Source organism: Plecotus auritus (genome assembly GCF_963455305.1).
Source record: "Plecotus auritus genome assembly, chromosome: 4".
NCBI classification, from domain to species: domain Eukaryota; kingdom Metazoa; phylum Chordata; class Mammalia; order Chiroptera; family Vespertilionidae; genus Plecotus; species Plecotus auritus.
Window position 1 is genome coordinate 91,619,811 of NC_137775.1, and position 26,921 is coordinate 91,646,731.

The window sequence follows — 26,921 nt, forward strand, 5'->3', positions numbered from 1 at the left end:
ACTAGTTATGCTGGAGTAGGGACCCACCCCATTCTAGTATGATGACCGTGTCTTAACAGCTGATTACACCGGCAATGACCCTATTTCCAAATAAGGTCAGATTCTGAGGGACGGGGGTTAGGGCTTCAACATAGGGATTTGGGGGAGGCACAATTCGACCTATGACACAATGCAGTTCACATCATATTGATTGTAGAAAGGTGAGGGTGAGCGTAGGGAAACCCGTTATGAGGTTACTGCAGTGACCTAGGGAGAGAAGCAGCTGGCTTGGACCAAAGTGGTAGCAGTGGAGGTGGTGAGATGTGGTGAGAATCTGGATCTGTTTGGAAGATAAAGCCGACATCATTTGCTGATGGGTTGAACGTGGAGTGTGGGAGAAAAAGGAGAGTCGCAATGACTTGGGTTTGGTGCATGAGTAGCTACAAGGACCGAGTTGGGTGTCTTTCTCTCCTAAATCCTCTCCTCCCTCAAGGACCCACCTCCGCAGCCTCTGTAGGGTCCTCCTCCTGGGCAGGTCCATCAACCGTTGGGTGTTCAGGGCTCAGTCCCTGGCTGCTTCTAGTCTCCCTAATGAGACGGTCTGTTCCCATGTTGAAGCCATGTATCCTGAATGTACTGTTTGGGTCACTCCCGCAGGCCCTGGCTCCGGAGGATGCTGAAGGAGGAAGACACAAAAGCAGGACGACCCTGAAAGACTGAGCCTCCTAATCCTGAAACAGGTAGCGTCTCTGGAAATTCCTGGTGTCTGAACGGCTTGTAAAGGAGCCATAAGATCATTTCTTTGACGCCTGTGGTGTGGGAAATGCCCCAAGCAGGAGAGGAGGGCTGCTCTGGGCCTGGACAACCGTAGATTTCTGGAAAACCTTGGGAAAGGACCAGTGATTGTGGAGTCACATATTGGGATTCAGCGTCACTTGGAATGGGGCCGAGGGCATCCTGTCTTGTCTCTGTGGACTTTGCGGAGTTGTTGTGAATAGTGAAGGATGTTCATGAAGGCCAACTCTGGATGATTGGGAGGGAATCAGACATCTTTGGAGAATGGTAGTACCGAAGGCCGCTCTGAGACACTCCACAGAGCCTGTCAGAGGCAGATTCCTGGACCAATGAGCCTTTGAACTAGCCCGGGGGCATTTCCAGTGTTATTTATCAGCTCTGACCCTGTGTCTTCTTCCAGGCTCAGTTTGTCCGTCTAGAAAATAGACACAGAGCTGGGATTCCTCTGCCAGGTTCCACACAGAAGCTGTCGGAAGGATCAATACGTTTGTGTGTAAACAGATTTTTCTTTTCTTTTGAGGTTAAAACCCTGGTCTAGCAAGAGATGGCCGCTTTCCACAAATTCTCAGTGACAGTGGAGAAGGGGGGTAGTGATTCATGTCTCATTTGATTCTTTTGGTGTGTGCGGGGGTTTTTTCTCGGCAAGTGCCACACTTTTCTTCTCTGTGATGTGAATTGATTGCTCCTGTTTCTTTGTTTGTTGTGGCTGATTGTGATTTAACTTTTAAGCCATGTGTCTTGGGGTTCCAGTAGGAAACAGGTGATTCACTCAAGTGGAGAACCCCGAGAGACTCTACTGATGGGACTGTTTATAGTGGCTAAGGCAGGGTAGGAAAAACCAGCACTGGGATACGGAAACTTCTCAGGGTCTGCAATGTCAGGGCTCTTTCCCTTGCCTATGCCTGAAAAGAAGAGGGTGGGATTGGCTACTGGAACTGGAAAGGGAAGCCCTATAGAGAAAGGCTTTCTCTGGTAGAAGGATGAAGTCAACCTACACCAACATGGCAGGAAAGAACCATGAGAATAAATACCCTCGTTGAACACCTCTCAGTTCTCCTGTCTCCTGCTGGTGCCTCCCGTTAGGCACACCAGCCAGAAGCCGGAAGGCAGGGGGTCATGTTGATGCTGTCCATAGAGATCAGAACCTCTGGGGGCGCAGAGCTGAGTGGAGGAGGGTGGAGGAATGGATATGGAGTTGCAGTTGGAAAATATTGGATCCAGCAAGAGCTGCAGATTGCTTGGATTATGTTATAAAGACTATTTCTACCTTGGAATCAAAACTGTTGGCTGTCAGGGCCAGAAGGAACAACAGAAATCCTCTAGTCAAACTTAGACCTTTTTATAGTTGAAAAGGGAGGTGTCTTGCCCAAGGCCATTCATTAGTTCATGAAAGTGTTTCTTGAAAGTCCATTACGTTTTCTTGAGAACACTTAAAGCCAGGAACAGTGTAAAGCAAAATCTGAGGTAGTGCTTGGAAGAGGCTGTACATTAGGACTTATTTCTCACTTGTCCGTTTGGATTCTTTGGGGTTGTGACTGTCAAAAAAACAAACTCAGAGGGCCTCCCACAGCACAGGGGCTAATGAATCCGCTCATGGGATGGACGGCAGGGCAGGTGAGAAATGGCAGCTCAGCATGCCATCAGCTGTCCAGTTTCTTTCCATCTCTCTGCTCACTCTTCAAGGGGGTCAGTTCATTCTCAGGTTGACTTCTCTCAAGGAGGCAGATGGCTGTGCAAGTTCTTGGGCTCTTTGTTGCACATCCCTGTGGCCAGAAGTAAAGAAACATTACTTCTTGTGACTCTTAAAAAAAGACTGAGAAAGTGTCTTTTCCAGAAATCCCTCCCCAGCAAACCAACTCTGGCATTTCATTGGCCTGAATTGAGCCATGTGCTTATTCCTTAGCCAATCCCAATGGTCAGGCAAATGCCCTCTGTTGACTGGTGGGGATGGGAGATTTCCCCCCCACACCACTTATGATTGGCCTATCCCTCTCCCGAGGGGAGTGTGTCAGCTTTCTCCAAAGCACCAGGACTGGGGGAGACAGGGCCACAAATAAGCGGAGCTCTGGGTACTGTTCCGGGAGGAAAATGGATTCTGGGAGAGTGGCAGCTGACATCCACTGTATTGTATCATCTGTAGCCATACTACTAATTTGGGTTAAGTGTTGGGAGTAGTAGTGAGAAGAAACCTGCTCTTAACTAGGAAAAGTCTGAATTTTAAAGTGTTTTAACACAGTGTAGTTTCAGACAGAATCTTCCCAAATAGTTCCTGTTGGAATGCTTGCAATTAGCTTCTGCTTTTCAGTATGTCTTAAAACCTAGGACCTTCTAGGAGATTAAGTATGCCTTCTGCATTTCTGTTTAATTTCTAATTTGCTTATGCAACCTTTTTATAGCCAGAGTAAACACTGACCTCAAGTTTTGGGTCAGTGGAGATTAAATTACAGTCATGGTTCCTCGTTTATAACCTCATCTATAAAGTGGGAATAAGAATAGCACCTACTTTATAGACTTGTTGTAAGGATTAACTGAGGTAATTTAAGTAATGTGCCCAGTGGCCCAGTGGCTGACCCAATAAATTTTACTTTTATTAGCATCATATATCTCAAAATATTGTCACAGGTCTATGTTTAATGCATATTAAATCTGGGAAATTAACTCTCTTCACAACAGATATATTATCTGTTACTGATTAACTCTGTTAGAGACGAAGGAAATAAAGGTGTTAAAAATTTAGTGTTTATGGATTACTTTTTTTTTTTTACTGAAGTGTTTTTTTTAAGAATTTATTTTGGGGAAAACCTAAATAAAGAAAATGTTAGGTAGCATACAGTTAAAGGTAGGTATAGAATCCCTGGGAAAACAGGGATTTTTAATTTTACTCTAAAATATTAATGTATTCTTAGTTGAGAAATCTTTAAATAGTTGATGGCCTGTCATGACCTATCCCCGCTGATTTTTTTTTTCTTTTTAAATATGTTTTATTGATTTTACAGAGAGGAAGGGAGAGGGATAGAGAGTTAGAAACATCGATGAGAGAAACATTGATCAGCTGCCTCCTGCACTGGGGATCGATCCTGTAACCAAGATGCATGCCCTTGACCAGAATAGAACCCGGGGCCCTTCAGTCCGTGGGCCTATGCTCTATCTACGCTCTATCAGTTAGGACCCAGCTGATTGTCTTGCCTTTGTTCTAGTTTGGAGACCTGGAGGGGCAAGTGACCCTCCCTGGCTTTGGTTTCTTCAGGCAGCCACACAGTCGGGCTTTTCTGAGTGGATGGATTTTAGGATCACCTGGATTGGGTGAGATGCTGCTGAAGCCAGAAGCTAGTCTTGGGCATTTATTTAATTGGCATTTCAGTGGACAAAATACTGTAACTCATTCTCTAGAGCCTTTGGTGCCATAAACCTCTCAGGATCCCAGGATGGTCTTGATTTGGGGTTCCCAGATTAGTGATGGGGAGAGCACAGGTTGTTACGGAACCCCCAAACTCTGTCAGCTGTGTTCCCAAACCAGGTGGAGATGGCTTTGTGGGTCGGGGTGGATAGGGTGCGACAAGGGGCCTGTGGTAGAGGAAAAAGTTCTAGAGCATCCAGGAACTTACAGACCAAAGACTTCTAGACCATAAAATTTTTCACCCCCCTCTCCCCTGAGTAATGATTAAAATTAGAGTTAAATTTTCTATAGATTGTTTGTTGCCCCCAGGGCTGGTCACCATTGTGATAACTAGATGGTTCAGAGGGAGCTGTAGACAAATGATTCTCCCACGCAGATCGCCTGGGCCAAGAAACTACCAAAATGAAAAAATTTGGAAGGTTGGCTTAGGCCTACCAATTTTCTATTTTTCCAAAGAGTAATGTTTTTAAAAACCTAGGATCCGTCACCACAATGTCATAACAGAAAGGACTATCTTGATGCTAAAATAGAACAAGGGAGAAATTTAAGACTAAAACGAATCTTTACATTGACAACAATCAGCTTTAGGAAGAATTTACTACATTCTTCTTATTTTTCTGACTACACCTGTGAAAACTACATCCAGGGTGGGTGCTGCCCTGCCATCTATCCATAGCAAGTACTGGGGAGATCAGGAGTTACCTACTTAATGTGCAACTGTAGGGGGAGGGGGGATCATACTTTTTTTAAGCCTCTCTTCGAGCCCAGGAATCCTCTAAAGTCACATCTTTATTTGATTTAAAGGGATGGGAGAAATTCACTTGAACACAAGTCTTGATAAATCTAATTCACTTTATAAGGAAGGAACTGTTTACTTTCAGTCATTAACATAGAATTGTTTAATTTTCCACCAGTAGGAAGAAAATCTTGCAGTACTTAAATTGTTCCAATTTAAACGTATGTCAACAGCTTTTCTTTTTTTACATTTTAACCCTAAAACCAAAATATCTGTTCAGTTTGATTTGGTCTTCAGTTGTGTGGTATGCCTCTGTGCATGGGAAAGTACAGGTGCATTCGAGAGATCCCCCGTTTTCCCCCACCTGTGCTCGTACGTGTACACACACACACACACACACACACACACACACACATACTCACACACTCTTAATCTGGTCTAAAAAGTCCCAGAGAGACAAGGGTGTTTTTGAGAAAAGCAGTGTGTACATCAGTCAGTTCCTGGTAAGTGCTGGTATTGTAGCAACAATTGCATTTTGGAACTGACAAAAAAAAAATATGACTTTTAAAGATGCCTTTTGGAGTCATTAAAAAAACCCCAAACAGCCAGAGCACTAATAAAAATGTTCCTCATTCTGCTTCACTTCACATGCCTGCTTGGCTTTGCCACAAACATGTTTTGCCTTCCAGCCAGGGATTAAGCTTCTGTGTGAGGCCATGACTGGTGTGAGAGCAACCTCCCTGCCCTGGGAGAGGGGAGGAAAAGGCTGCCTTGTGCCTGTGTGGAATTCAGATGGAATCGTGGGATCCTTGGACCTAAGAGGGTTTTGAGGTCCCTGCCTTCCTGCCAGGTTATCCCAATGCTCATTATCTTCACTGTCCTAATCCTGAGTTTCCACTGGGCTCTAACATTTAAGGGATTCTCTGTGAACAAGGACACGAGCTAGGACATGTCTTTCTCGAGAAAAAGCAGACTGGTCTGTGGCCCACTCACATCTGCAGGTATTGCCCTGTTCACAGCTTCATTCTTGGGCATGGTGTCCTGTTTATAGTCTCACATATGCTCATGTGGCACCTGCGGGTTCTAGTGGACATTCCATCTCCATTTTTGGAGACTCCTTACCACTTGTTTCTCCTACAGCGTATCTCACCCTACAGCAGGCTACGTGGTCTGCAGAGTGCTAGCTCAGCATTCTTTTGGACAGACATTACCACAACCCTCTTGTCATAGCTCAGGCTGCCTTCACAAGCACCACAGACGGGGTGGCTTAGACAATACGCACTTATTTCTCACAGTTCTGGAGGCTAGGAAGTCTAAGATCACGGTGCTGGCAAGGTACTTTCATCGGGACCTTGTCTTGTAGGTGGCCATCTCCTTGCTGTGTGCTCACAGCGCCCCTCCTTGGGACACTCTGGAGAGAGCTCTGGTGCCTCTTCCTCTTCTAATCCCATCAGGGGGGCTCCACCCTTGTTACTCATCTTAACCTAATTAATTCCCAAAGGGAGTTTAGGTTAGGACCTAACCCTATGAATTTCAGGGAGTGGGTGACACCAACGTTCAGTCCATAACATGCTGCGTATTTATTTGTGGCTCCTTGAAGTGCTCCCAGTGCCGTCAGTTCCGGAGCCCTGCAGGACGTAGAGAGAGCCTTGGGATTGCAAGCTTTTCTGGCTGTGGAAGGGTGTAGTGTCCTGCACCTGGAGAAGATGGCTTGGTGGACCAAGAGTCGGAAGACCTTTGCCACAGAAAACAAAGGTGACCTGCGGTAGACTGATGACCTGCTTGTCTTTGCAGAGCTTAGGTTTCCTAGTCCCATGTGCAGGTGATGAGTTGTGGCTGCTGATCTTGGTCAGCCGCAGCGAAGCTTGGGTGGTTCAGTGCTCACTACTCCCTGACCACCCTCTACAGGCTCCGTTCCGGGCCTCTGAAAAGGAGGCTCTCAGAACCAAAGCCTGGGAAAATAGTTTAGCTTTCAGCATTTTATTATCTTGGTCATTTACTCCCTTTTCATGAGGGAAAGAAAGGCATTAAATTATAATAAAACCGTCCCCTGTTCCATTAGAGATCAATATCTTACAGTGTCATTTTACAAACATATAATGGATTCTCTGTGAACATATACAAACATGGCAATGTCCACATGGATACAAGTGCAAGCGTGCGTGCATACACACACACATACACATACACACATGCCTGTGCCAGGTGGAATATTTTAAAATATTAAAAAGCCCTTTGAAAATCATTTTAAACTTTCAAGGAACAGACCATTCCTGTGTTATATAAGCCATTCCAGGATTTATGAAAATGATGGAAAACTTCCAGATCCTCTGTCAAGCAAACATGACCCTGATAACAAATTTGGCAAGCCCCCAAGGGGAGGCTTTATAGCAATCTTGCTTAGGAATGTAAAAATTTTAGATAAAATTCTAGTGAGTAGATTTCAACAATAGAGTATGTGAATGTTTCATGTTACCCAAGTGGGTTCTATTCCTGGAATGCAGGATTGGCACCATATACATGTATTTTCATAGGATTCACATAAATTGTTTAAGTATAACTATATAGTAATCTCATTAATTCCAAGAGTATATTCACTCAATTCAACTTCTATTTTTACAAACTACTTTAAGAGGGACATATAAAGTCACCAATTCCTTAATGTAATAAGAAAGACTGAATGCATACATTCACTGGCATTACCCTTACTGGGGCTTCAAAAAGGCATCATGGGATATGATGGAGACAAAAACAAAGAGCCAATGCAGAAAGTTACAAAATAGTAACTTGAAGACTAAATATTATAAAGGAAGGATAAAATGATCATTAACTACAGAGTGCTCAGTTGTAGGCCAACAAGCGTTCAAGAGTTTAACTGAAAACCCTGTTTCTGGATGGTGGGTTTGAAATGAAAGATTTGGATATTTCTGAAAATTAGTTCATGAGTCTAATGCCATTTCTCTCAAAGTCCCATCAGGATTTTTAAAATTTCACAAGATAGTTTGAAGACTACTTGGAAAAATAAATAGAGGAGAACCTTAGGGGAATTCTTGATAATGGTTTTAGGGGAAGGGAGTTAGATTTATTGGAAAGAAAATATATAGCAAACCAGGTATTAAAATGCATTACGAAGCCTTGGTAATGAAAACATGGTGGTGCTGGCATTAGAGGAGGAGTAGGTAAGATAACTAGGGTAGTTCAGAAATAGACCCTCACATAAATAATTTAATAAGTCACAAAGGAGTCATCATCAATCAACGGGGAAGAGAAATTATTCAGTGAATAATTTTGATGCCTAGTTAGCAATTTGGAAAAAATCATTTTGTCTTCCTCAAAATGAATTACAGATAGATTAAACAATTAAGTGCAAAATGTAGAGGCATAGGAAATCTATAGAATTGAATATTGCTTGGAAACAATATAAACATTCAAAACTGAAAAGGATAGTCAATCAAACTACAGGAAAATCAAAGATTTCCCCATGTTAAAAACAAACAGGGAAACAATAGATGGGAATGTTTGCAGTAACACGGCAGAATTATGTGTTTTTGTTGTGAAATGCTCAAACAAATTAAAAAGAAAGGTACTAAAACCTTGGTAGAACACTAAACAAATATATGGAAACTGTTCAGTTTTGTAATAAGAGATATGTAGAATAAAACAGCAGTAGAGTACTATTTTAATATATTAGCCAAAAAATATATTTTAGTGATTATCTCCAATTCTAGTGATATCACAATATTGTGAAACAATTTCACAGTGTATTAAAGAGCCAAATTATTCATTTATACACTTTGATCTAGTAATACCACTTCTGTGGACCATCTTGCCACATTCTCTCATGGAGGAAATAATACAAAATATTTAATAAGCTATTTAGGCAAAAATGCTCCCCGATGCATTATTTATAAAGCACACACACACACAAACACTATTAATGTCCAACAGTTGGGTAACTATAAAATAAAATGGTCTTCTCTCAGCATAGTACTCTACTATAGTTGTTAATTATTTTGAAGATGTGTAGCAATGTGACAAGATATTTACAATATAATTTTATGTGCAGAAATTGCAGTATAAATTGTGGCATAGTTTCACAGTGGAATAAAGCTATATGGCTATACTGTTAAAATGAATGAACCATAGCTGCATTTGACAACCCAGAAGAATTTTAGGAATTACTAGTATAGTGTTAAATAAAAAAGCAAGTTGTAGCCCTAGCCAGTTTGGCTCAGTGTATAGAGCATTGATCTGCGGACTGAAAGGTCCTGGGTTCAATTCCAGTCAAGAGCACATGCCTGGGTTGTGGGCTCGATCCCCAGTAGGGGGCGTGCAGGAGGCAGCTAGTCAATGATTCTCATCACTGATGTTTCTATCTCTCCCTCTCCCTTCCTCTCTGTAATTAAAAAAAATATATTTTTAAAAAAAGCAAGTTGTAAAATAGCTACGGTGTGATTCCAATTACATGAAGTTCAGATGGATGCAAAACTAACGGTATAGTGTTTGACATCCAGATGCATGTGGCAAGACTTACAAGACCAAATGAGCAAAGACAACATTTCAGGTTAGTGGAGAGAACAGAGGATAGGATGAGGGAGGAGCCCACGGGGGCTACCTGGGGGGTTGGTCAAGTTCTGTTCCTCAGGCTGAGGTATAGACATGTGTATATATTATTGCTATTTTTTATACCCTTAGCATAAACTAAAAAAATTTCACATGTTTTTTTATGTTAACAAAAGGAATATTAAAACCCATTATTCACTGATTATAATTAGGTACAAAATGTATATCCCTAATAAAGATGGTAAGGAAGTATGTATACAGGTAACATTATTGACTATTCTAGAGGGGTGACATTATGGTTGATTTTTTTTCTTTCATTTTTCTCTCATTTCCAAATTTTTAATTATGTGCTCATACTATATTTTTTAAGAATAAAGAAAAGAAAGGAATAATATTAAAGACAACTGAAATCATAGGATGACGTAAGTGTCCAATGGAGGGGGTGCCATTGCTTCAGCGGGTGCTGAACTTCACCACTGGGTCAGAAGGGGAGATGGACTTAAAGTGCAAAAGGAATGTGTTTGGAAAAACAAATCAGTCCGTGAATAGTCACTGAGCATCTTTCTTGTGTGAGAAAGCACTGACCTAGCCTGTATTCTGAAAAAACTTTTGGACACCCGAGTTTTAATGAATTGCTGAAATGGATGAATTAGCAAGTTCAGTATTTCTTTTGGTTCCTTTAAAATAATTTTTTAGCTTTATTGTTTTGTCTCCTTATAAAAATAATATGATTTATTTGAAATATTCTTACAGAAAAATAATAGACTCTGAAGTTGATTAGACAGTAGAAGTAAATCTTAGTTGAAAGGAAATACAGGGAATAGAGGAACATGTTAAACAACATCAAGGGGATGCAGTCAGGAAGTTCTTAGGACATATGACCCATATGTTCAATACATTACATGGCCTGGAAAAGGTCATTATGTAATACATTCAGAAAAACTCAAGATACATAACCAAATGCAAACATAAATCTTGTGTGAATCCAGTTTTAAACGAACCAACTATAAAAAGGTAGTATGGGATAATTGGGGAAATTGGGACACTGAATATTTTATATTGAGAAATTGTTAATTTTTAGGTGTGATATTGTTATTAGGGTTATCTTTTAAAGATATATGCTAAGTACTTATGGGCAAATGAAACATCATATATTTACCTTAAAATAATCCAGTAGAGAGTTTGAGTATTTAAACATAAAAAAAAAATCCTTAATGGATTGAATGAATGATATATCCAGAATTTATGTTAAAATACTCCAGGGCACAGAGGGGTACAGATGAAACAAGCTCAGCCAGGTATAGCAATCACAGCTGTTCACTGGGCACATATATTTTTGCTACTTTTGTGTGTGTTTGGAATTTTTCATCATAAAACAAAAAATAAAAGAAAAGTAATATATGTTTATAGTTGAAAATGTATGAAATATAGCCCTAACTGGTTTGGCTCAGTGGATAGAGCGTCAGCCTGCGGACTCAAGGATCCCAGGTTCGATTCCGGTCAAGGTCATGTACCTTGGTTGCGGGCACATACCCAGTAGGGAGTGTGCAGAAGGCAGCTGATCGATGTTTCTCTCTCATGGATGTTTCCAACTCTCTATCCCTCTCCCTTCCTCTCTGTAAAAAAATCAATAAAATATATCTTAAAAATGTATAAAATATAGAAAAGTATAAAGAAGGAAATGAAAGTCACTTACAATATCACCCTTTTGGAGATAACTACTACCAATATTTTTATAAAACTCTTTTTATACTTTTTTCTTCTGCATTTATAACATATATTCTGTTATTTGATTTTTTGTCCTTTTTCCCCCAACATATATTCTTATACATATACACAGTTAAACAATTAAGATATTAGACTGTCTGTATTGTTTTGTACCCTGCCTTTCTATATGGTGGGCACTATTGTGCTTTTAGCACATTTAGACCTTCATCATCATTTAAAATTATGGCTGTATATTATTCTAGTATGTGAATACACACACTCCATGATTTATTTTTCTTACCAGTCTCTTACAGATGGGTATTAAGTTGTTCCATTTTTTTTCTATTCAAACAATTTTCTGCATACTTGTTTATTTCTTTTGACAAATAGGTAGAATGTCAAATGGTTTTTAAGGCTTCTTTTCCCCTATCATGCCACTGCTTGTTAGAAATGTGATACCATTTTGATCTCCTTCCTGTAGTGTGTATGATGACCCAATTTATCATAATCTCAGCAACATTGGATGCTGAAGTCACAATATTTTAAATGTTTGCCAATCTGATAGAGAGCTAAAGAATCTTATTTTAATTTTTACTACTAGTGAGTTTAAAAATCTTTTTATGTGTGTATAAGTTATTATTTCTTATTTATGAGTAGGTGTTTATATTTTCCCCCCAATTTTTGTATTTGTCCCTCACTTATTGATTCATAAGGGCTCTTTACATATTAAAGGATACTGTAATATATATAGTTGTTATTGTTAATCCTCACCTGAGGATATTTTTTTCCATTGATTTTTTTTTTTTTTTAGAGTGAGTGGAAGGGAGGGGGAGAGACACAGAGAGGGAAACATCAATGTCGTTGCCTCTCTCATGCACCCCGATCGGGGTTCGGGGATCAAGTCTGCAACCGAGGCATATGCCCCTTGACTGGAGTCAAACCCGAGACCCTTCACTCCACAGGCCAACACTCCAACCATTGAGCTAAACTGGCTAGGGCAGGATACTAATATTTCATATATTGTATAAATTGCAAATTTCCTCCCTACTTTGTTGTTTGTTGTTTAACCTTAGGTCATTTTTGGAACAATCATTTGTCTGGAATTGTATTTAAAGGTAATAAATCTAGATTTTCCTCCCCCACTTTAAACCTTTGTAATTCTCTACATTTTTATTTTTGTAACCTTTTTCAATATTTTACTAAGAAATTCATTATATAGCACTGCCCTCTAAAGTTTGCTTTTTTTATTTTCAAAACATTATTGGTTATCAACTAAGACATGTTTGTGGTAGGAAAGAATACATTTAAAAATTTTACCTATAATTTGTCTATCATGCAGTGCAATGGATAAAACTTGGTAGTTTTCCTCAGTAATTTTTCTATATGTGTATATGAGTTAGAGTACCACTTGCTGAAGAAATAACGAAAACCCCACATTATAACTTAACACAGTACTAAGTCCACCATTGGTGCTCCTGATTGACAGTCCTCAGTGAATGATTCAGTGGCCAAGGCTCCTTCCACCTTATGGCTATCCCATTCCCTAAGGCTTTGGAATCCTCTGTATCTCATTGGCAGATGGAGGAAGAGAGCATGGAGAAGACATTCCACTTTCTAACTACTTCAGCCTAAAGGTGTCTCACATCCCTTCCACCTATAGTCCATTGGTGGGAATAGTCACATGGCCCCACCTAGATACAAGGGATGCTGGGAAATGTAGTCCATGGCTAGGCAGCTGCTTCTCAGTGAAAATTACATTCTGTAAAAAAGAGCATGAATGTTTGTTGGACATTTAATTGAATATGTCACCATTTATTATAGTTATAATATGCATGATATGTATTTTCTTCACAAAGTGTAATCATCCTATTAAGAATTTTGAATTTTAACTTCATTTTGTGAGCATTCCCTGTGTCTTTAAATCTTTCTCCAAAACATGAGGTTTAATGTCTACATATTATTCCTTGTATTGATAGACTATAATTTATTTTTTATTATGGTACAGTTAGGTTTTTCTGGATTTTTATTATTATGAATAGTGCTGCTATAAATGTCCTTGTGTATAAATCTTTGAGTATTCCTCTGATTATTTCCTCAGGCAAAATTCTTGGGAGAGAACTTGCTCAGAATTAAGACTGGTGATACCTATTACTAAATGGTCCTTCAGAAATGTGGACTAACTTACAGTCTCATCAGTAGTGTCTGAGGAGTCTTATTTCAGAGCACCTTGACAGTTGTTTTGCATTTTGTCAATTTGTTAAAAATGGTATTGCATTGTTTAAAATTGCAAGCTTTGCTTAGTAATGACTTTGAACAGTTTTTCATGAGACCATCAGTAATCTTCGTGTATGTATGTGAATCGCCTCATTGTGTCCTTTTCATTTTTATTTTTTAATGTTCCACTTTTCAATCATTTATGAGATTTTTATGTAGTATATTGTATTAACTTGTCACATTGTAACACTATTTTTATCTAGCTTTTCCTTTCCTTGATTTTGCTCCATAACCTAATTTTTTGGATTACTGGTAAAACTCTACCTTAATGTGTGATATCACATCCACTGAATCTGCCTAATTTCAGTACTGCTGAGATTAATACCATTTTAAAAAGCAAAGTAGATTCTTTTTTCTAACCCATCGTATGGTTTGAATGTTCTTTTTTTTTTTAAATCCTCACCTGAAAGGCTATGTTTTTATTGATTTTTTTTTTTTTTTTTAGAGAGAGAGAGAGCAAGGGAGAGAGGCAGAGGGAGAAACATCAATGTGAGATAGAACATCAATCTGTTGCCTCCTGTATGCACCCCAACCAGAAACTGAACACACAACCTAGGTATGTGCCCTAACTAGGAATCACATCCACCACCTTTTGGTGCACACGATGACGCTCCAACCAACTGAGCTACCTGGCCAGGGTGGATTGAATGTTCTTAATGTGCATTTTGGTTATCTAGGAATGAAGGAGTTTAAAAGTACTAGTGGTAATCATCAAGAAAATGGATTTAAAAAGAAGAATTTGGTGCACTAGTCTAAGTTGCCAGCCACATGGCAATAGTAAAAGCAACTTTATCTTCCCAAGATACTTAAGATAGGCAGGGAGATAGGACGCTAGGTGGTTTCTGAGGACTTCATGGCTTTAGCTAAGTGAGTAGCGGCAGGGTCTCAGGGACCCTCTGGCTGTTTTCACGTTAGGTCGTGGTAAAAACACACGTGGTAGAGTGGCAGGGACCCAAACTAGGGGTTAGGGAGCTGAGGATAGTCTCGGCTATGCCATTAACTGTGACCCCGAGCAAGTCACTTGCCACTTGAATCCTCAGTTTACTCATCAGCAAAACTGGAAGGTGTGTTGTAGGCGTTGTTCTGAGTGCGTGAATTCCAGAGCTGTGCAGTGGGGTTCTCCATGGGGCCTCGCTTACATTCACTGCCTGCTCTGACCTGTGTCAGGTGGGTGGGGTTTGGGGGAGGTTAGTCTGTTTGGTCTCCTGCATGATTTATGAAAGAAATCAATCCAGTATATATCTGTTCTAGATATAATGTGATCTAAATGTGATATTCACCTAATAAGATTATATGAATGTAATATGGTTTTCCTCTAAAACACAAATACTGTGCCACTTTGAATTGTAGTAGCCAAATTAAATTACTCATCCCAAATTAGATTTCCAGCAAACTTAATTTGAACATGAGCTCAGTGCTGCAGGCCCTGAGTAATTTTTTAAGATATAAAAATAAACCAGAAGGATACTGGTATTGCTCTTCTGGGGTCTTCAGTGGTTACCATAAAGGAGAATGGGTAACTGTCTGGAAGAAGCATGCAGAAGTTGAGCTGAGGCAGAAATTCTGATTCTTCAGCTTATCATTTAGGGTGATTGTCCCCCTCCCATCACTTAAGTCTTATTGCTTATGATTGCCTTTCCTCTTTTTTTTGTTTTTTGTTTTTTTTTTTTGTTAATCCTCACCCAAGGCAAGGTTATTTTCCCATTGATTATTAGAGAGAGTGGAAGGGAGAGGGAGAGACAGAGAGAAACATCGATGTGAGAGAAACACTTCAATTGGTTGCCTCCTGCATGCACCCCGACCAGGGCCAGGGAACCTGCAACCAAGTTATGTGCCCTTGACTGGAATGGAACCTGGGACCCTTCAGTCCAAGGGCCGATGCTCTATCCACTGAGCCACACCGGCTAGGGTGCATTTCCTCTTTTTGTTCCTTGATTGATCTCCTTAATGTCTTCACACCCTCAGGAGGACACTAGGTAGGAAATGGCTCCTGGGTAGTTAATGGAGCCCCAGAGATTTGGTAAGGTTACTAGAGCAGTTTATAGCATGACATTAGCTATATTTCCTCCCATTTTGTGTCAGGTAACAGATTAACTGAAAACCAATTCAAACTGGTTTAAGCAAAACCAGAAAACATGTTGGCTTATGTGACCAAGCAACCCAGGAGTATGTCCTGGCATCAGGCGGGCTATCCGAGGCCCAAGTGAAGTGCCCGAGACCCAGTGTTTCTCCTTTAGTGTTGGTTCTGTTCTCAGGGATGATCTAGCCTTCTGGCCCCAAGAGGCATCCCACAGGTCCAGGGTTGGCCTGTTTCTTTGTTCTCATCCTCTGGGAGAAAAGAAGATGGCCTTCTTGATGGGTTTGGAATTTAATCTAGTTGCCCCTGGTTGCTTGACTTGTCTCCTGTGCTTTCCTGAACCAGTACTGTGTGGAGGGGCTGGGGCACACTGACTGACTGTCTGGGAGATCAGGAGACGGTTGGGAATGTAGGGTAGTGAATGAAGCGGGTGGGTACCTTCAAACCTCCACGGAGCATTATACAGTGCCTTCTGTTTTTCCAAGCACCTGGGCTAACATTCTCTCAGTTGAACTGTAAATGGTGCTAAGAGGTGGGGAGGACATGTTCATGGATGAGGGAGTGAAGTTCATCGTGGGATCAGCTTATCCAAGGCCTGTCAGTGGTGGTACTAGGACCAGACTCAGTGCCTTATGAGTCTTCCATTTCTCTTCACTGTATCCTGCCTTCTTTCTACTGAGATCCCTCCTACCATTTCCTCCTTCCACTTCCCCCACCCCAGCACAGGTTCTTCATTAAGTGGACAGTCAATAGTTGTTAACTTGTTACTGAAGGACCAGTGTGCCATCAGACCGAACGTGGCCTTTCTGCTCATCCTTTGTGAATATCATTATAGCAAAAAACCAATGTGGTCGATTCCCAGTTATAAATTGTCCCTGGTAATTCAGTTTCTCTTCACCTGAATTATGAGATTTCTCTAACAAAAAGATGGAGTTTGGATCGCTTGAGGATAGATATACAGAAAGGAGCCAAGGGGTGTGTGTGTGTGTGTGTGTGTGTGTGTGTGTGTGTGTGTGCGCGCGCGCGCGCGCGCACGCGTACGTATGTTCCTGCGTTACAGAAGTATGTTTCAATTCCTTGCCTCCTTAGCATGGACTGCTGAAATTAGACTTCATGCCTGTCTTTCCACTTAGCTGTAACTTACATTGTGAAAGTCACAAATGGCAAGGTCCCCATTTACTCAGACCAAAGGCCTGTGAGTAGGTGTGCCCTTTAGAAACATTCTGAGTGATATCTACACATTTGTTTTTCATTTTTTGAGAAAATCCTGGGTACCTATTGTCTTCTCCCTGCCTGGAAAACCCTTCCTCGTCAAGTGGTTTGACTTCCACTTCCTCTTGGGAGCTTTGCGGACTTTCTACAGCTCTGCCTCTCTTCGTGCTGAAGGTCTGCGTCCCACAGTTAGCACTTCACCACTTCCTGTGATACACTCATTGTTTCATTTGTGTGGGTTTCATCTCCTTAGTCATTGTTAACTCTTTGAAGTCAGTGTTTGGTCGCAGCACTTGATGTAGTCCTCCACAGCACGTACCTCCATGCTAAAGGGAAGTGGGTGAAGAGTTGGTGTTTGGTTCAGTGACTGGGTTGGGTGCTCCTCCTGAGTGCTCCCCTTTCACCATCCTACTTCAGTGGCTTTAGTTGTCTAGTTCCCTGTCCCCATTTCTCCAGGACAGCTCTTGGCACATTTTAAGAGCAAAGTAAACATGTGTTGACTGATGGATGATTTCCACCTTCTCTACACCACTCCCACCCTCTCACCCTGCCCCTCACCCTCCACCCCCCCCCACCGAACCGAAGGCAGAGACTATCTTATTGTTCTTTGTGTTCTCCATAGTACCTAACAGGGTCTGTCACACAGTACACGCTCCATAAATCCTTGTTGAGTGACTGGATTTCGTACGTGGGGAGAAGCATCGGTACCCTCTTGGGACCTGCCTTGTAAAGCTGGTGGGAACTGAAGCTCTGAGGGGGAAGCGGGGATTGAGACTGGACGGGATGGGTTCAAGAGCTCGGCGTGCCAGCCCTCCTGCTTCTTTTGATTTCCAAGTACAGATAAGGCCCTTCTCGAAGGGCAGAGTGCTGTGTCATCTCCCAGCTGGGCCGCTGGTGAGCTCAGTGCTTGAGAAATAGTTGAGTAAGTTTAGTGGCTATGATTTTAGGGTTTATTTTAGCAACAACAACAAAGAATTTTCTTTTCTACCTGAACCCCGTTAGAAATCTGGGTGGCTGAGATGAGAGGACGCAGGCCAGGAGGGGCACACAGCACTTCCCTGTGGTGATCTCCTTCTTCCCGTTGCCCTGGGGTATGCTCATGAGTCAGAGGACCGGAAAAGGAGACCAGCTACCCCTTAGCATCCGTGAGGGGTATGGCACCACTGGCTTGACCAGTTCATCCTGGTTTGCTGGGACTGTCCTGGATTTAGTCCTGAAGGTCCTCAGTCCCTGAAAAATCAGGACAAATGGTCCCTTTAGATGCCACTTGCTCCCTCCCCTGCCCTGGCCAGCTCTCTTTCTCTGTTCCTTTTCCCTCGCAAGGTCCTTGCTTTGGCCTTTTCCCTCCTGTGTTTCTGCTTCCACCCTCACTCTTTCAGGCTAACCTGCACGCGAGCCTTGCCTGCATTTCCCTTGGTGGCCTTTGCAGACCAGTGCTCTGAATCACTGTGGGCTGACCAGAGTTCTTGAAACTAGACGTAGTTGTAGATGCTGCCTTCTCCTCCAGCTCTACTTGGCTCCTGAAATCCATGGAGCCGGGAGGGCGGCTGTCAGAGTTAGAGCTCATCTTGCCTTCGGGAGAGCCTGCCCATCTGCGGGAGGTTCTTCGTACACCCGAGGCACTCAGTCGGTGGGCACAGCAGAGAGCAGGCTCTGCCAGCAGCACCGTGTGGCGGGCACTGCCGCCCACCCCTGTGCTGGCCTCGGCCCCCAGCTCCTCTCCTCGTGCACCTCGGCTTCCAGCTCCTCTCCTCTGTGCACCTCAGCCCCCAGCTCTCAGCGAGGCCTGCCTCTTCCCCGAAGTCTCCTGGTCCCCACTCACCTCCTATTCTCAGAACTTGAATTTCACAGACAGCAAGCACTGCTCCACGAAGGGAGGGTACTTGCTTTCTTCCGAGTTTGTCAGGTGTTCGTGCTTCTTTGAAGGCAGGCTTCTGCTGTTTCCTTTCATTCCACCTCTCAGCACCTGGCCTGCTGGGCCCACAGCTGGCCCTCACTTGGTACATATTGTTGATTGACACCCCTCGGGGACTTGTAGGCGACAGTGGGCTGGTTCCCTGTGAGCATGAGGAGGAGGGCAGGAATTGAGGCTGTGCCCCGGGCCAGGCCAGCATCTTGGGTGGATTCAGTTCCCCCGACTTCTTCTTTAACACCTGACACTGGAGAATGAGGCTTTTAAAATCCACAGTGAAATTTTAGTTGCAAAATGCCTCGTTTTATGTATTAGGTTAGCTTTGCAGTTTCTGGAACATTCAAATGTAATTTCTAAATAGTCATAATTCTGAGACTGCTCCAAGGGGGCAGGAAGGGGGGTTGATTTTTATAGTTTTTCTTTTTTGATCCATTCGTTCCCTTTTCGGAGGAGTTTGGAAGGCAGCGATGCCGATCCCAGACCCTGTCAATCGTCCGTCCTTTCCCTCGGTGTAGCCCTGGCCTGCCCCCAGGAAGGTGGGGTCTTTGAGCTGTCGACATCCTAACCTCGTGCTTGGGTCTTCTGTAGCCAACTGCACGCCTCTGCTGTGTGCACACGTGTGTTTACTGTCGATGTGAATAGCTTTAGGAACTTACAGAAACAATACGTGGTCTTTGTACAACTTTTTGAAGGAAGTTAATTAAGTCTCTCTACTCCTCTTCCTTAGAATAACCACAATGAACATTTCCATGCGTATCTTTCTAGATTTTTTCTGTGCTCTCACACATATGCTCAGACACACACATACTCACACACAGTAGTACATTTACACACATGGGGTAATTTTCTGTACAATTGAGGGGCCTGCTTTCTTTTGCTTCACAATATATGATGGATGTTTTTCTCTGTGCAAAAAAAAGATTAATTTATCATTCGTTCATTCATTCATCAAATCCTTACTAAATGCCTACCATGTGTCCAGCAATGTTCTGGGTGCTGAGATATAACATTAAAAAAAAAAAAAAAAAAAAAGATGAAACTCTTTTCCCTGTTGGAAACTATAGTCTAGTTAGAGTGACCGGCAATAACTAATAAATACAGTATGTGGTAGGCTGTATGTGGAAGGTAATAGGTGTAATGGGGAAAATGAGATAAGGACGGTGAGTAGGAGTGAAGGCGGAGTGCATTTTGCAGTTTTAAACAGGGCGTCCAGGTGAGGGGGAGCCGTGGGCCAAGCCTTGAGGCTGTAGTGTTTAGCGAACAGCACGCACTGCTTAGGTGACTGCTGGGCTGAGGTCTGCAGCGATGGCTGGAGGAGACATACAAGCTAAGTGACAGGAGTGCTGGCAGGAACCACTCAGATCCCTGTGGTGGTGAACACAGAACTGAGCATCCCAGCATTGTCTTGTGCTGGTCCTTAACAGTAATGATGAGCACCACGTACGTCACGTGTTGTTTCCAGAGCAGCTTTTTCTCTATTATCCTGGCCCCGCTGCTTACTAGCTGCACAACTTCCGGTGAATAGCCCACCCTTTCGGGCCTCAGTTTCCTCACTTGTGAAATACTAGGATTCTTGTACAGTTTAAATGAGTTAATCCACGTGCACAGAACAGTGCTGGTAAGAGCTGTTACCAAGAAGTACAGCCATTATGTTACCACTTTTCGTGGATCACTTGGGCCAGCCCTGCAGGGAGGCTGCTGTGCTCAGTTCAGAGATGAGGAGGCTGAGGCTGGAGGAGGTTAGCAGCACTAGTTTCCAAGTTCAGAGCGCTAGTGGGTGCTGGAGCGGGGTCTCCAACCCCAGGCTTTAGACTCCGCCCAGCTCGGTCCATGCAAGCACCTGCCTTCCTCCGGGTGGGCACAGCTGCTCCTACAGGTGATGCCCCGGCGATGTGGCCACACATCCGTTCAGTTCCTTCCTGATTGCTCTGCAGACTCCTCAGGAGAGAGCAGCCTCTGGGGTGGAGGCGGCCGGGCTGGTCTGGGAAGGAAGGAGGAAGGAGATGGAGCTTCCACAGGAAGAGCTGAAGCTCAGCAGCCTGTGGGGCATCCCCACTGCTGGCACTCTGGTACCAGTGCATCTCCACCCCCTCCTCCAGTCACCGTAGACACCAGCTTGTACAGATCCACCTAGAGGATCCAGAGAGGAACATGAGAATCAGGTTGTAGGTTTCTAGTTGTAAGTTTCTGGTTTGAGAAACTTACACTCGTGTCTGTAGTAGATGGTTGAAAAACACCACTGCCACCGACACAATCAAACCCCATAACTGTGACCACTGGGCTCTTTCCAGCAGGTCTCACAGATCACCAGGTCCTAACACACTCTCGTGTGCGTAGTTTGTACCCTTAGGACAGGGTACTTTGAAGGATCCATGGGTCTGAACGGAGTGTGGGGACTGATGTCCAGGGTCATTTCTCCTCTGAGGTCAACATGCCCTGCCCCCCCAACCCATGAACACTGGCAGCATCCTGCCCCCCACCCCCCTCCTTGCACCATGCACACTGGCAACCTCGAGTAATACAGCCTATCATATACCTTGTGTCTGGTTCTCTGGAATGGAACGCAGAGCGTGTTACCGTGGAAACTGAAATGTAAATGGTGGCTACGTGTAGTTCAAATAGCACTCTTAGTTTTATGTTGCAGGTACAGTGTGAGTTCAGAAGGCTTTTGTGGGCTGGCCTGGGAGTCTAACCATCATTTTAAATATGGCTTCTGTGGCTGCATGCTGGCAGGATTCTAAAGAAATTGCTTTTATGCAAACTCTTGCGGCAAGTTGTTTGTAACAGGGAAATTGGCAGTCGGTAATTTATAGTACGTTTTCTTAACCATCTCGTGGGGTTTCTCATATCCTGGGATTCCAGATGGAGTGTACGCTCCCGGGAAGTCCTGTGGCAGACGGATGGCATTGTGGCTCAACAGTAGCACGTTCAGAAACAGCATCGGGTGGTGGGATGAGTCAGTGTGTGGTGGGGCTGCCAGCTGCTGAGGCAGAGCAGAAAATCCACCAGGAGCAAGGTAACTGGCATGGGGGGCATCCCTGGGTACCAGACCCCAACAGGGACTGAGATGGGGTGTTATAAGACTGGGACAGGACTCTAACTTTAAACCAAGCCACGTGAGTAACGGGTAAAGAAACTGGGCCTGGAAAATAGAAGATTTGGGAGGACTTTGATAACAGTGTTTCACTATTTGAAGCATCATGTGGTCCTCAAAAAGAGATTGATAAGAGAGATATTGGATGTTGGGCAATCTGGCTGCGACATCTGTCACCCCATTGATCGCCAGGGTTGATTTGGCTGATTTGGCTGGCCAGGCGGGTGTCCCCTTCCTCCCTCACCGATCCAGCTACCTGCTGGGTCAGAGAGGACAACCTTTCCTCCAGAGGAGGGACCAGTCAAGGCCATAGGAGTAGCTGCGCTCTCCTGCCAGAACCTCCAAACAAGCTCTCAAGGTCCACCTGCAGGAGAAAGTAGGGTAGTCAAGCTCCCAAGTCTCCAGGAACATCCCAATGAGATGCTGCACATGGCGGACTGCCTTTCTTAACAAAAAAACAAACAAAACAAAAAAACACAGAGAAAGCCCTAACCGGTTTGGCTCAGTGGATAGAGCGTCAGCCTGCGGACTGAAGGGTCCCACGTTCGATTCCAGTCAAGGGCATGTACCTTGGTTGCAGGCACATCCCCAGTAGGGAGTGTGCAAGAGGCAGCTGATTGATGTTTCTCTCTCATCAGTGTTTCTAACTCTCTATCCCTCTCCCTTCCTCTCTGTAAAAAAATCAATAAAATATATATATTTTTTTAAAAAACAGGGAGCCCTAACCGGTTTGGCTCAGTAGATAGAGCGTCAGCCTGTGGACTGAAAGGTCCCAGATTCAATTCCAGTCAAGGGCACATACCTTGGTTGCGGGCACATCCCCAGAAGGGGGTGTGCAGGAGGCAGCTGATGGATGTTTCTCTCATCGATGTTTCTAACTCTCTATCCCTCTCCCTTCCTCTCTGTAAAAAATCAATAAAATATATATTTAAAACAAAAACAGAGAGAGAGAGAGACATTTTAGTAATTACAGAAAAGAGTTTAACAGCCCAAATCACTAAAGATCGGAGGAGTTGCTTTAAGAGACAGTGAGGTCCCCATTATTAGAAGTATGCAAAGAGAGGCTAGCAGGCCACTTGTAGAGGAGGATACTAGAGAGGGAATTTAAGCTCTGAATGAATTGAAGCTCAGACTTCGAAGGTCTTTGCTAGCCTAGAACTTTGGTGACTCTAGGGCATAGAGGGAAAATTGATTTTATGGGTTTCCTATTCAGGGTGATTAACAGTGGCTGCGTGGAGCAAGGGTGAGAAGGGTTTATGGCCAGCTCAGTCTGGGCTAAGGAGCTCCTGAATCGATTAGCAATATCTGACATGATGGGATATTGCAGGATGGCCAGTGTTAGGCACCTCCTTTCCAGTGGTGATTGTTGGTGAACCTTGACTCAGGTCAAGCGGAAGTAGGGTGACCAGCCATCCCGGTTTCCTTGGGGTCAAGGGACTTGGGCTTTTAATTTTAAAACTGATAATCCCAGGGAAACCAAGATGAATTGGGCGCCCTAAGCAGACGGGATGGTTGTCAGTGACTGCGTATTGGGCTTCTGTTTCTACTCATAGCGTGTCTTGACCATCGTTTCTTTTTTTAATCCTCACCCGAGGCTATCCTTATTGTTTAGAGAGAGGGGGATGGAGAGAGAGAGATGGGGGGGGGGGAGGGAGAGAGAAACATCCATGTGAGAGAGAACATTGATTGGTTGCCTTCCATATATGCCTCAACCAGGGATTGAACCCACAACCTAGGTATGTACCCTGACTGGGATTCAAACTCGCCACCTTTTGGTGCACAGGACGATACTCCAACCAACTGAGCCCCACCGGCCAGCACTCTACATGACCATCTCTCAGAGAGTTGGGCTCTGCCCTCAGTAGGATCCTGGTAGACACATGCAGAATAAATGAGGTGAATGCAGTTTCCGGGAAATGGTTGCAATATCCTTGCAATTAATTAATTTGTTAAATTAATTAAAATGACTTCACTAATTATATGTACAGGAGATTGCACATTTCATTAGGCTGAGCAGATGGCTCCACTAATAGTTACCAAAGCCTGGGGTTGCAGGTGGGAGTGGGGATGTGGGCATATGAATTGGTATTGAACATTTAAATGCCATCCTACAAATACCGTTGAAACTCCTATCCCCATTGTGTCCAAGATGGATTGAGGAACAGGTTTTTCGTTTTCTTCTGGTAGTGCCAGTAGGTTGTGGGGGTTCGCTCTTTGTGACTGGTGATAATTTTCTGCATGTAACAGCTGGCCATGGAAGGGTGTGGGCTCCGTGGCTTTAGGGGGGGCGGGGCAGGGAGTCACATCAGGGTCAGACCTGGGCCCCAGCATCATTCAAACGGTTATCTAACCAGTGAATTGAGATCTAACCAGATCTCCCAGAAAAATAACAGCGCCTCATCTCCTTTCTCTGCGGTGTTGTCTAAAACTTGTCCTGCTCTCACCCTCTCCCATCCCCGGGGGCTTAAGACTAAGGCAGACCACAGACCAGTCCGTACCTGCACTTAAGTGATTCAGCGGCACATAGGTGAGTGAGTGTGTTTCTGGCGTGTTCTCACTACAGTGGTAAGTATGTTGATTATTGGTAATTGATCAGTGCTGAGCACCCCCTCTGGGCCAGAAGCATCCCACACGGTTAGTAATCCGTGGCACTACCCTGCAGGGTAATTTAGTGATGAGAAAACCCAGGCTTGGGCAAGTTAAGTAATATGCCAGGGGCCACCCAAAGCTGGCTTCATACCCAGAACCTTGTGTCTATAAAGCCTCGTGTTCCTTCCACCCCCTGCTCTGCTGGTAAATGATTTGGGGTCATGAAAGTCCCGCACCCAAATCGGGAAGGACGTGGGGGGAAGCCAACAGGCTGGGCTCACCACTGCCGGGGGGAAGTGCTTAGGAGCCTGCCCCCGCCATGGGCTCTCAGCACCTTAACTGTCAGGGGGCCTTGGAGTAACCGGTTCTGAACAATTTCCCAGCACCCACAGCCCTTAAGAACCAGTCAGCTGGGTGTGTTATGGTCAGAGAAAGTTCCAGAAAGAAATAGAACATTTCAGGAAATCTTCAGAATGTTCATTGTGATCTGATGAGAGAGTTTCTTGGTGTGTTTTTTTTTGTTTGTTTGCTCGTTTTCATGGTTGGAGAAAGATGATCCTTCCGAAGCTTCATGTGTGTTGTGTGAAGAACAAACGAAGTTAAGAAGTGGAGGGGGAAGGGGTGCAAGAATACCAATTGTAAAAGAACAAAAGACCAGCCCATGTGCTGACAAATCGTTGTTGAACACAGAGCACTATTCCTGTTTGGGCAAATTGGTCATGGCAGTTAGAGACATGCAACCTGCTGTGACGGACCTGGCGCACGCCCATCCCGTGTGCGCGGCCCACCTGCCCCTGGGCCGTCTTCCACTACTTGTCCATCCGTTGAAGCTTCTACTCCACACTCCTTAGGAACTAGAGTGGGAATGGGGTGGTGTATCTGAGTCACAAAAAATTGTGAATCAGTCTTGAAATGAGGGAGCCCTGAAAATGTGACTAATTTCTGGAGCACATACAGGTAAGAAATGGCTGTTTGGTTGTGACTGGCAACTGCCGTGTAATTTCTAACTGACTGGTTGCTATTGTTTTGGAGACGGGATCAGGCTTGGCCCTGGGGTGAGTGCCGTCGGAAGGACATTGTGCCACTTGGACACACTCCTGTCTGTGAGCACTTCACGGCCGGAAGGAGGCTGAGGCGTGTCGGTAATTGCAGAAAATATGTCGGTCTGAACCTATGTTAAGTGGTCAACTGAAAGATGGAAATCTTAAGCTTAACAAAGATTTTTTAAAAATATATTTTCCCAATTACATATCCAATTAAATGCTGGAGGGAGGTCCTAGGGCCCAGCCAGGTAGTGTCCAGATTACAAAGAACATGGAGCTCATTCACAAAATTGTGTTTCTGTTTACACGTATCCTCGGGCATAGTTACTTATTCAAGGCCTTCTGTCTCTGTTGACGTGCCAGCCTGGATGAGTTGGCTGAGTTCGGATACCTGCTGTGAAATTCAAGGTGTGTCATATATAAACGCACTTGAAAAATATCCTTATGTACTTTTATTAGCTCATCACGGTAATCCAAGAAGTAAAGAAATGTGGTGATGGGATTTACTCGCTGCTCTCACAGCTTTGGGTAAAATCTGTAGCCATGCGAACGTTTCCAGAGGGTGGGAGAGGTTGCTGCGTGAGGACCAGAGAACAGACATTCACACCTGACATTTCAAGCATGGCATCTGGCCCTGCTGTTAGTCAAGGAGGTGAAGCAAGTGGAGGGAGCAGAGTGAGGGTAGGTAAAGGCCACGGGCATGCTTCTGGCTTTCAGTAGCAGAAAAACCAAGTGGCCTGAGGAGTGCATTTTCTCATCACAAGGAGTTGGATGGAAGCAGTGATCCTCTCTGGTGGTGGTCGGGCAGCTCAGCAGTGACATCCAGGGTAGGAGTTTTTCCCGTCTTTCTGCTTTGCCCTCCTTAATGTTTCGGCTTTTTGTCTTTGTGCTTCTTGTCTCGTCAGTTCTAGGAATATGACGTGCTCACCCCTAGCTGAAACGGAGGGTGGTGAAGGGATTATGTAGCTTTTCCCGCCTCGGTAGTGGAGGTGAGCAAGTTGGGTTAGGAATGGGTGGTGGGTTATCCGGTTGTCCAGGCACAGACTAGTTGTGGGGGAAATAAAAAAAAAGCAAAACACAAATATTCATTGAATCATCACCACAAAATAACCCGGTGGTCCCGTGAGTTTCCTATGTGTGGACTGTTATCGGAGTCCCAGATAGTAATCCCGGTGTGAGGGTGTGGAAGGGCCTCCTTAGGTCTCACTCCAGCAACGTGGCTGATCACCACCAAGGTCTGTGTGGAAATGCAGACTGGATTCAGGGAAAGCCATCTCAAATCTTGCTGGGCGGGCGTGGTGCTCAGAAGGCAGTGCCTCTGTGGATAAAAGGTAGCACACTGTGGACCTGCCTTGGCTCAAGGTTCCAGCCCTTAATTCTCAGAAGCAAGACTGCGGCTTTCAGAAATTAATTCTAGAACACCTGTTAATTTCTTCTTAAGTTCCATTTTAATAAACAGATGCATTTAATTTAGGATACTTGGCTTCTGGTAGTAGCTCAGAGTCCGATACATCTTTAGTGCCATTTTGAATGTCATGCCTCT

The 26,921-nt window shown here is 43.9% G+C and overlaps 1 protein-coding gene across 1 annotated transcript in view; it reads left to right on the forward strand.

The window, feature by feature from the left end:
• Positions 1–26,921, forward strand: part of TRERF1 (transcriptional regulating factor 1) — a 206,005-nt gene that overhangs the window by 83,724 nt on the left and 95,360 nt on the right. Inside the window, exon 2 of the mRNA XM_080664593.1 lies at positions 637–719. The gene's annotated coding sequence lies outside the window, so the exon portion shown is untranslated. The remainder of the gene's footprint in view (positions 1–636; positions 720–26,921) is intronic.